Source organism: Cupressus sempervirens, chromosome 3 (assembly GCF_028749045.1).
Source record: "Cupressus sempervirens isolate cs-2001-9-10 chromosome 3, ASM2874904v1, whole genome shotgun sequence".
Lineage (NCBI taxonomy): Eukaryota > Viridiplantae > Streptophyta > Pinopsida > Cupressales > Cupressaceae > Cupressus > Cupressus sempervirens.
The window spans coordinates 725,232,059-725,242,812 of NC_143120.1; the positions used below are offsets into that span (position 1 = coordinate 725,232,059).

At 31.8% G+C, this 10,754-nt stretch overlaps 1 pseudogene; it reads left to right on the plus strand.

Annotated features, from left to right (window-relative positions):
• The window catches only part of LOC149568824 (putative formamidase C869.04), an 82,138-nt pseudogene extending 72,361 nt beyond the window's left edge, over positions 1 to 9,777 (plus strand).
• Positions 9,778 to 10,754: the final 977 nt, after the last annotated feature.

Consider the following 10,754-nt stretch of genomic DNA (forward strand, 5'->3'; position numbering starts at 1 on the left):
GATGAGGAAGCTCCAACCTATATTCATGGCAACAAATAAGATACAAAAAACCTAGAGTAAATTGCTTCCAGCAAAGCCCATGGCGGATTCAAGCAAAGTACCTAGTAAAATACATGGCAGTCAAGTAATAAACCCCATTTGAGTTTTTAGAAAGATACGACTTACAAATTCTTTCTAAAAAGAAAAAAAACATCACAAATATATATGCAGTAGATATAAGAAGTTATCATGGTCACATGTGAGCAAATAGCAAATACAAGGATAAAGAAGAACAACCGTTAAGTGTAACAATAAGCAAAGTCATGGTGGCCCAAGCAAGCAAAATCATGTATAAAACAATGGCTTCAACTACAGCAGAACCATACCTCCAAGCAGTGGCTCGACAACTTGGTAAAGCCAATAAATTATTTAAAGAAAACCAGTATATCTCATGGTGGCGTGCAGAAGGGTCGAAACCCTTGATTCTTCCAGATGCTTCACCAACAACACAATTAGTAAATTTGGAAAATGAAAAGATGCTTTAGGGTTTTCAAGTCTTTCCCTCATGCCCTTTCCTATTGTCTATAAAGTTTGAAATCTGCAAATCTTGTTTTCAAGTTTTAATCCCTTTTCAAACTTTTATTTTATTGTGAAGGGGGGAGGGGGAGATTAGTTTATGTAATGCCTTAGGAGGTTTGTGATGAGCATATTTTTTTGTGCATATTGTAAATATAAAAATAATAATATTAAATGATACCAATAAATCGTTGAATATTATTTTCTTGTTAAAATGCACAAAAGAGGTATTATTTTCATTATTTTCTTTTACATGAATATAATATTGTAAAGGAAAAGCATTTAAATGATATCCTTGTAAATCATTTAATGTTTTTTTTCTATTTGTCATGTAAAAGAATAGAGCGATTATATCCTTATATAATGGTCTTTAATTCAGAAAATCAATTGGGAACATCTAGAGGGAATATAGGCTTTTTGGTTCAGATTTGAGTTTGCCAAGTCAGTTTGTAGGCCTTTATGACTTGTTGGAGCGTTTTTGGGGTAGTTTCGATGAGTCATGGGGGTAGTTATGAGTTAGTGGAGTCAAATGAGTTATGAAACTTTATTTTTGGAAGTTTCTAAGCCCTCATTTCCAGACTTTATTTTTGCATTCGACCCAAGGTGTTGGGTTTGGTACTTAATGAGTTTTGTAACTCATTTTTTGAGGAGTTCTGATTTTATGTTAGAGTTTTTGAGACTTCTTCTTTGAGTCCTAAGCTTTGTTACAGAGTCTGTAATTCATCATTTTGGAGATATAATACAAGTGACAACAATGTGATCATGCTTTGTGGAGTTCATTATTAAGCCTTTTTCCTTTCTGCAAATTCTGTGTGAGTCTTTTGAATGATTTGATGGGTTAACTTGAGAATGTTTCACTATTCCTTGTATTTCTGTCTCATTCCAACACTTGTTTGTAGGAATGTAAGTTTATTTGCAGGTTATGATATGTGTTTAAAGATGAAATTAATTAAAGTGAGGTGTTAGTTTATCCTGCTTTTGTTGTTTCAGTACTGAAACCTTATCATAAATCATTTGTGCAAGTCTTTATAGGAAGTTGTGCTTTATTTGCATTGCATATAGCTATATAATCCTCTTTGTCAAGTGTTTTTAAGTCTTCATAATCACTTTTGGTGTATCACCTCCTCTTCTTAGTTTAAAATTTAGGTTTTAGGTTTACTTTCAAAAATTTCTTACCTTTTCCCCTGAAGTTTTCATTAAGTTTTAGAGATTTTCACTGGAAAAATCCAATAGGAGCCGGCCTAGAACCTGGAGGTTTCATTTCATTAACAAGTCTCACATAGTGAAATGACTCCCATGTTAAGTAGGGATTACTGAACTCTTATAGTTTAGCAAAGGGTGCAAATCCTGAAACTTAACACTACCCTAAATCAATTTTCAAACATTATGGGAAAAATGTGGTAAGAAGGGGACCCATCTCGCATTTATAGAATAATTGTGGAGTGTGGAAGGATCTAGAAAACTGTGTGATGACACAATTTCCATGCAACTGGATGATTATTCATACCACTTGAAATCATAATTAAAGTGATGCCAAAGATCACAAGATCTCAGGGTGATAAATTCATATACGTTGAGAAACATGAGTCGATATTCACACCAATTGGGATAATCATGGGACCAAGTGCCAATAGAGATTTCTATAGAGATCTAAAACTTAAAGTTATCATCCCTAATTAGCTATGATTAAACAATAGAATGTTTTCTCCATCTATGCCTTTATTTGCTAAAGTGTTAGCTTCTGTATTACCTTCTCTAAATATATGTGTAAATCTTACTTCAAATTTATCCAAAAGTCTAATAGTTTTTTCTAGTCTAGAATTTAGTATCCAATTAGGAGTTCTTCATTTTCTAAGCATATTTAGGATGATTTGCAAATCTCCTTTGATTATAATTTTCTTGATTTTCAAGTTAATGCATTTTTCTAGACCTTCATGTACCAATTCTAATTCTGCCATGTTGTTAGAGACTATTCCCAAAGGCTTAGCTCTTTTTATGAGCTAGTTTCTAGTTTCCTCCCTGATTATGCATCCTACTCCTACTTTTCCCAGATTACCTCTAGAGGCTCTGCCAAAGTTGAGTTTCTTCCAACCTTTCGATGGCGGTTCTCATTTGTATTCTTTTTTGAATACTTTATTGTTACTTTTGTAAATGAGGGGTGTATTAATTACATGCTTCCAATTCTTTTTAATTTTGACATCCCAATATGAAAAGAAACCTTCTTCTTTTATATTTTTCCTGAGGTTGCAGTTTATGACATCTATAATGCTAGCTTCAATCTTATTGTAGAGAGATGTTAGATTGAGTTCCTCATTCTTAAAGATCTAGCTATTTCTTTCCTTCCATATCTCCCATGCTAGAATTGTTGGAGTAATGTTCCAAAGTTTTTTGTATACTTTACTATTTGATTTTTTTGGCCACCCTATCAGATGGTCTTGCCATTTTTCTGATAGAGGAGCTGTCCAATTTAGTTTGGATTTGAGCCATAACCAACATTCCTTAGCAAATTTGCATCGGTATAGAAGATGCTTTGCAGTTTCTGATTCTTCTTTATAGAGAATGCATCTTGATGGGCCTTCAAATCCCATTTTCTTGATTCTGTCTATTGTTAGGATTCCATTTTTAGAAGCTGCCCAAAGAAAGATACTTGCCTTGGGTAGACCTGCTAGGTCCTAACAGAGATTTACAAGGATATTTATTGCTTCCCATCTTTGTGAGTTTATAATTTGATTGTATCCCTCCTTTACTTTGTAGATTCCATCTCTAGTAGCTACCCATATAAGTTTGTCCTCCCTATTGTTGTAGTTAATTGGGCGCTCTTTAAGGATATTTTCTAAGATATCTTGATCTACAAGATTGAGACCACAGTTTTCTAAGGATTTACATTTCTAAGGGGTTTCTTTATTAGATGGATCCAATTGGATATAATCTTCTACCTTGGTTCTCTAGATTGTTTATAGTTGGATTTTTGCATTGTAGGTTATGTTAGATTGGTCGAGGGGGGATACCTGTTCCATGAATCTTCCCAAAATAGGGCTTTATCTCCTTTACCTATATCCCAAGTAGTGTATTTAGTAATTAGGGGGTGAAATTTTAGAAGAAAATTCGATGATGTAGATGTGCTATCTGATGCGTCTAGATACTTAGTATACAAAATTTTAGCCCATTTTTTGTCTTTTCCTTGATAGATTCTCCATACTTGTTTTGTGCCTAATGCTTCATTCTGCCAATTTAGATTTTTTATTCTAAGTCCCCTTCCTTCTTTGGGCCTACATATTTTTTCCCATCTTATTAATGTTGCCTTCTTCTTGTCTTCTTACCTTTCCAAAAGCAGTCTCTTAATTTATTTTCTATTTTCTGATTGATATTCTTTGGTAATTGAGAACATGATAGTTGATAAGGAGGTATAGTTGATAGGACAACTTTGATTTTTGTTGCTTTCCTAGCTTTGGTTAACCATTTTCCTTTCCAAACTTCTGTCTAATTATCTATTTTTTCTAGTGCATGCTCCCAAGCTTGATTCATTTTAGTCCCTTTATCCAGGTATATTCCTAGATATTTGCAAGGAAAGATATCTTTCTTATATCCTAGCTCTTTGCATATGTATTCTTCTCTATCTATTGTTGTATTTAAGAAAAAGATTTTGGATTTTTTTGCATTAATTTTTTGACCTGATGCTTTTGTGTAATTGTTTAGAATTGTTTTAATGTAGTCTGTCTCTTTTTAGTGTTGGCTCCAGCTAGTATAGTGTCATCAGCGAATTGTTGATGTGTGGTATTAGCCACATTTTCAGTAACCTTAATTCCTTTAATTTTGTTTTGAAGTTGTGCTATCTTGATTGATCTCTCAAAGGTGTCTACCATGATGATGAATAGGAAGGAAGAGATAGGATCTCCTTGTTAGATCCCCCTAGATATATTGAAGAATCCTTCTGGAGTTCCATTAACGAGGAGCAAAATTTTTGGAGTAGATATGCACTGAAAAATGATGTTAATCCATTGATGTGAAAATTCAAAAGCTTGAAGGGTTTTACATAGGAATCTCTAGTCTACTTTATCATATGCTTTTTGAATGTCTAGTTTTAGCAACATGCATTCTTCTTTATTCTTTGTTGTTGAGTGTATTGTTTCTTGAATGATTGAGATGCCATCTAAAATAGATCTCCCAGGTACAAACCCTGTCTATTCTTTTGCTATTAATTTAGGGAAATATTTTTTAAGTCGGTTCGCTAAAGCTTTTGAGAAGGTTTTATAGATAGTATTGTAAAGAGCAATAGATCTGAAGTCTCTTGGTTCTTTAGCCTTATTTTTCTTTGGGATAAGAGTAAGGAATATGTGATTGATTTATGCTAAATGTGTCCCCCTATTTCTTGTTGCTTCAATTTCTTTCCACAAATCTACTCCTATTATTTCCCAACATTTTTGGAAGGAAAAAGCTTGAAATCCATCTGGTCCTAGTAATTTGTCCGGATTTATATTAAAGAGAGCTTCTCTTGCAGTGTGAAAGATTTATTATCTTCTGTTGTGATTACCTTGGGTATTGCTTTCAGTATCTCTTCTTGTTCTACTCTATTAGAAGTTTCATAATTATTAAGGATGTCTTTAAAGTAATTTACAAAAGTTTCTACTATTTCAGCTAGATTGTCTATAAAATTACCTTGTGTGTTTTTAATTTTTGATATATTGTTAGAGGCTCTATAATGTAGGATACTAGTATGGAAATATTTGGTATTGCGGTCTCCTTCTGCCAGCCATTTCTCCCTAGATTTTTTCTTCCAAAACACCTCTTCTTTAGCTAAAATTTCTTCTTGTTTTAGTAATTTTTTTTTTCTTGTAGACAAGTTTCGTTATTCCTTCCCTTTCTGATAACTACTTACTTAATTTTTCCAAATTTTCTTCTATATATAATTTTTCTTTAAATATATTTTTGAATTGTACTTTATTCCATTTTAGAATTTTTTCTTTTATCATTTTTAGTTTGGATACAAAGCAGAACATTTTGGAGCCATGAATTTGTTCTTCTTGCCACCAATTTTTTACATTATTCATGAATTTTTAATCCATAAACCACATTTTTTCACACTTAAATGGGTTTCTAGTGGGTTTGGATGATTCCTTGATTTCTTTTTTTATTTGAGAATGTTCTAAGCCCACCATCTATAGGATTTCTGCCATGATTTCTCTTTCCAGACTGCTTAAATCTCCTTTAAAAAAGAATCTGTCCAATCTTTCCGCTACGTAGCTAAAATCTTTCCTTCTGTTATTCCAAGTGTATATTCCATTTTTGTTGGAATATCTATGAGTGAATTTCTCTTTGTCCATTCTCTAAAATCTTCTGTTGCTCTTGGAATTGTCTGAATCCCCCCATATTTTTCTTCCCTTTTTAATATTGCATTAAAATCACCTCCAATGATAATGTTCTCATTTTGTAACATATTTAAGAATGTGCTGATCTCGTTCCATACTACTAATTTGTCTGTTGTTAGTGTAGGCCCATAGACATTTATAACTGTGGTTTGGAGATTATTTTTTGTGCTCTAGACCTTGGTTCCCATCCAATTATAATTTGAGATTATTACTTCTAGATTGATTTTTTGGTGATTCCATACTATTCCCAATCGGCCAGAGGCACCTTGTGATATATTGAATTCAGATTTCCAAGTTCCTAATTTCTGCCCTAACTTTGTTCCTTCTTCTTTGTTTAATTTTGTTTCTTGAATTAATAAGATTTCTATTTCAAATAGTGTGATATTACGCTTCAATAAGCATTTCTTGCTAGGGGCATTTAGGCTCCTAGCATTCCATGTTGTAATTCTCATTGGACCTTGCGAAGGATCTTCCCCTTCCCACCTTGTAATATTTCTCTTATCTTAGTTTGTTTCTTTTCTTGTCCTATTGCTTCCCTAAGCTCTTTGAGTGCTTTCAACCCTTGTTTCAATTTTTGTTTTCCACAATTAGGTGTTTTCAGTCCTTCCTAATTAATGAATATACCTAGATGTTCCAAATTTAATTGATCTCTAACCATTACTGCAATTTCTAATTCTTCTATTTCCTGATCATCCTCTGTTAAAAGTTCTTTAATTAATTTTATTGTTTATTAGGTATTCTTCTTCTTCTTCTATAGCCTTATCCTCTTCCTCGATTCTGTCTTTTTCTAATGCTTCTTCCCTATTGGATTTTCCCTCTGTGAGTTTGAATTCTTCCCATGGTGAAATGTCTTATCTCTAGTATTCCTATTCTTCTCCTAATTTTCTTATTTGACTGTTATTTTGTTCTGTTTCTTTGATTATAGTTTCTATCTCTACTGCATTTAACAACTCGATCTCTCTTCTATCTTCTGCCCTGCTTATCTCTTCCTTATCTAGATTAAACATATCCATCCCATTGTTTGGTGTTTGCCAGAACTTATAACTTTTTTTCTTTGATTTTTTCCTAATGGTAACATTACTCCATTGATTTGATTTAGTTGGCGGGATACATGGGCTCTGGTAATCTTTTCCCATTGATGCTTCTCCCTTTTCTATATGATTTTGTTCTTGATTAACATTTTCCTCTAATCCCATTACTATATTGATCTTTGAATTTGACTCTCTATTGCTATTTTCTGCATTTTGGTCTATGTATGTCTCTTCTTCTAATAGTTTTATCTTTGAATTGCTTCCTCTTTCTATATTCTTTTCTGATTCTGACCTCATGACTGCCTTGCCTTTATGTTGTATATGATTGCTATTTGCTATGATAAATCGATCTTCTAGATCGTTATGTAGGAGCAATACCTCATGGGAAACTATATTCAATTTTTCATGTTGAACTCTATTTCTTCTAGTGTTTCTTTATATATCCGTAGTCTTTGCATTTTTTATATTTATCCATTGATATTTGGTAATCCATATTTGTCTTCCATCTATACTCCGTATCTTCTACTCTTCCTGTGCTTTCTTTTTGGTCTTCTTGCTTTGCTTCTTTTTCCTTCAGGTCTTGGATATTTGTGTTTTCTTTATACTCTGATTTTCTTTTATCCCCATTTTCTTCTATCTTTTCCTCTCTTTTCCTAATAGTCCTTAATGCTTTCTTTAGATTATTCTTAATGTTTATATTTTTAAAGTTTGCTCCTATTATTTTGTTTATTTCTCCTATATATTCAGTAAAGGTTGACTTATATAAAGATCTATTTGTTATGATTTTTCTTTTTATGGATTCACTTTGTTCTATTTTTGTTGAGATTAAGAATCTTATCTTACTTGTATTGTAATGATTTACTTTGAATCCCATTAGAGTTCCTAGAGATTGCCCTATTCTTTTTATTATATTAATATCATTTAATTCTGATGGAATATTTTCACATTCCAACCATTTAATTGACTGTATCTGTTGGTTGCAGTTTTCATTAAAATTGGGCTACCATGCTAAAAAATTAATAGGATGCCCTTTATAAAAGTAGTTCGATATTTCTATTAGTTCATTCCTAATTTTACGATCTTGACATTGCAAATACCAATATTGATTTTCATGAGGAGTTATGTTACTTACCTTTGCTCTACAGATTTTTGTTAGGTTCAATTCCAAATTAGCTTTGTATTTTGCTGGACCGTTCCATATCGTGTAGACACCTAGATCAGAGAATTCTTGCTATTTTGCTTTACTATGCTCGTTGCTGATGATAATTGTTTCCATATTTTTAACATTGTTTGTGTTTCTTTGATGGGGTTTGTAAATTCAATCCACTTATTAATTTCAAGCTTCTTTTTCCTATGTGGGGCAATACACACGGATGCTTGCGATGTCTTTGTTACCTTCTTAGTTGATTTATCAATAGGGTTTTTCAGTACAAACATAAATGATTTTTGCTTTTCTGCTAGGGCTTTAGACTGGATTAGATAGGATTTCGAGGATTCTAAGGGTATATTATTGGGTTCTAAGATTTTTATGGGTCAAAATATTGTATAAGTGCTCTACTTATTAAGATTTGAGGTAGGCTTATCTTGTTTATCTCCACTGCTGATGTATTTGGTTTTTTTGAAGAAAGCTTCTTGGTTCTTCAATTGTTGACTAAGCCTCCTTTCCTAATGTGGGGTTTTGATATCAACTTTTCATTGGCCTATTTTCTATACTTTTTGTTTGTCACTGGCTTCTTTTTCCTTCAGGTCTTTGATATTTGTGTTTTCTTTATACTCTGATTTTCTTTTATCCCTGTTTTCTTCTACCTTTTCCTCTATTTTCCTAATAGTCCTTAATGCTTTCTTTAGATTATTCTTAATGTTTATATTTTTAAAGTTTGCTCCTATTATTTTGTTTATTTCTCCTATATATTTAGTAAAGGTTAATTTATATATAGATCTATTTGTTATGATTTTTCTTTTTATGGATTCACTTTGTTCTATTTTTGTTGAGATTAAGAATCTTATCTTACTTGTTTTGTAATGATTTACTTTGAATCCCATTAGAGTTCCTAGAGATTGCCCTATTCTTTTTATTATATTAATATCATTTAATTATGATGAAATATTTTCACATTCCAACCATTTAATCGACTGTATCTATTGGTTGTAGTTTTCATTAAAATTGGGCTACCATGCTAAAAATTTAATAGGATGCCCTTTATAAAAACAATTTGATATTTCTATCAGTTCATTCCTTATTTTATGATCTTGACATTGCAGATACCAATATTGATTTTCATGAGGAGTTATGTTACTTACCTTTGCTCCGCAGATTTTTGTTAGGTTCAATTCTAGATTGGCTTTGTATTTTGTTGGACCATTCCATATCATGTAGACACCTAGATCAAAGAATTCCTGCCATTTTGCTTCACTATGCTTGTTGCTGATGATAATTGTTTCCATATTTTTAACATTGTTTGTGTTTCTTTGATGGGGTTTGTAAATTTGATCCACTTATTAATTTCAAACTTCTTTTTCCTATGTGGGGGAATACACACAAATGCTTGGGATGTCTTTGTTACCTTCTTAGTTGATTTATCAATAGGGTTTTTCAATACAAACATAAAAGATTTTTGCTTTTTTGCTAGGGCTTTAGACTGGATTGGATAGGGTTTTGAGGATCCTAAGGGTATATTATTGGGTTCTAAGATTTTTATGGGTGAAGATATTGTATAGGTGCTCTACTTATTAAGATTTGAGGTAGGCTTATCTTGTTTACCTCCATTGCTGATGTATTTGGTTTTTTTGAAGAAGGCTTCTTGGTTCTTCAATTGTTGATCTAAGCCTTCTTTCCTAATGTGGGGTTTTGATATCAACTTTTCATTGGCCTATTTTCTACACTTTTTGTTTGTCACTAGCTTCTAGCCATCTTCTTAATTGCTCTTCTATTTTTCAATGATGGCTCACTTTATTTTGCATGAAGCCTAATTAGAGTTTCAAAACCCTTTGCCTTATTTGATATTTTACAATCTTGTTGTTCTTCCTGGACCGCAAAGAGTGCATTAAAGCAATTTTTAAATCGTAAAGCGCTCCCCCCTATTGTCTAAGATTGATTCACCAAGTTATTTGGGGGAGGTCTGCGTCTGGGGTTAATCACGAGTAAACTTGATTATTTTTCTTGATTTCAACAAAGTTTTTTGAATGCCTTGCTTTTTTTGATACTTTTGTCATTTTCGCTAAGCATTTCTTACAAATATATTATTATTATTTATTATTTATAATAATAATTACATTATTTGGTGAAACATTGTCCTAGAGAATAAAAATAAATTATATATATATATATATATATATATATATATATATATATATATATATATATATATATATATATATATATATATATATATATATATATATATATATACAATCGATAAAAAGAGAGAGTTGCTAAATTTTAGAGGATTCAAAATCACACAAACAAAGCATGAGGGGAATGAATCGACAAATAAGTTATCCAAGTTGTTAGAAAAATGTGTCCAAACCTTGCATTTACAAAGTTACTATCTATGGTAAGTTTACATTTGAACACTTCCCTAAACTTTCCCTAAAGGTTTGGATAGCCTAGATAAGAATAATGGTAAATTTTGTTGAAAATCATGTCTAGAATTGAAGATATTAAATCTTATGTTTTAAAAGTTGTCATATAAATTTCATAATTTTTTGGAGGCTTTAGAGACTGCAAAACAACCTAAAAGTATCCATAACTCACATAACAAGTTATAACTTGTAATCTTTCTATCAGGATTTAACTATGTAG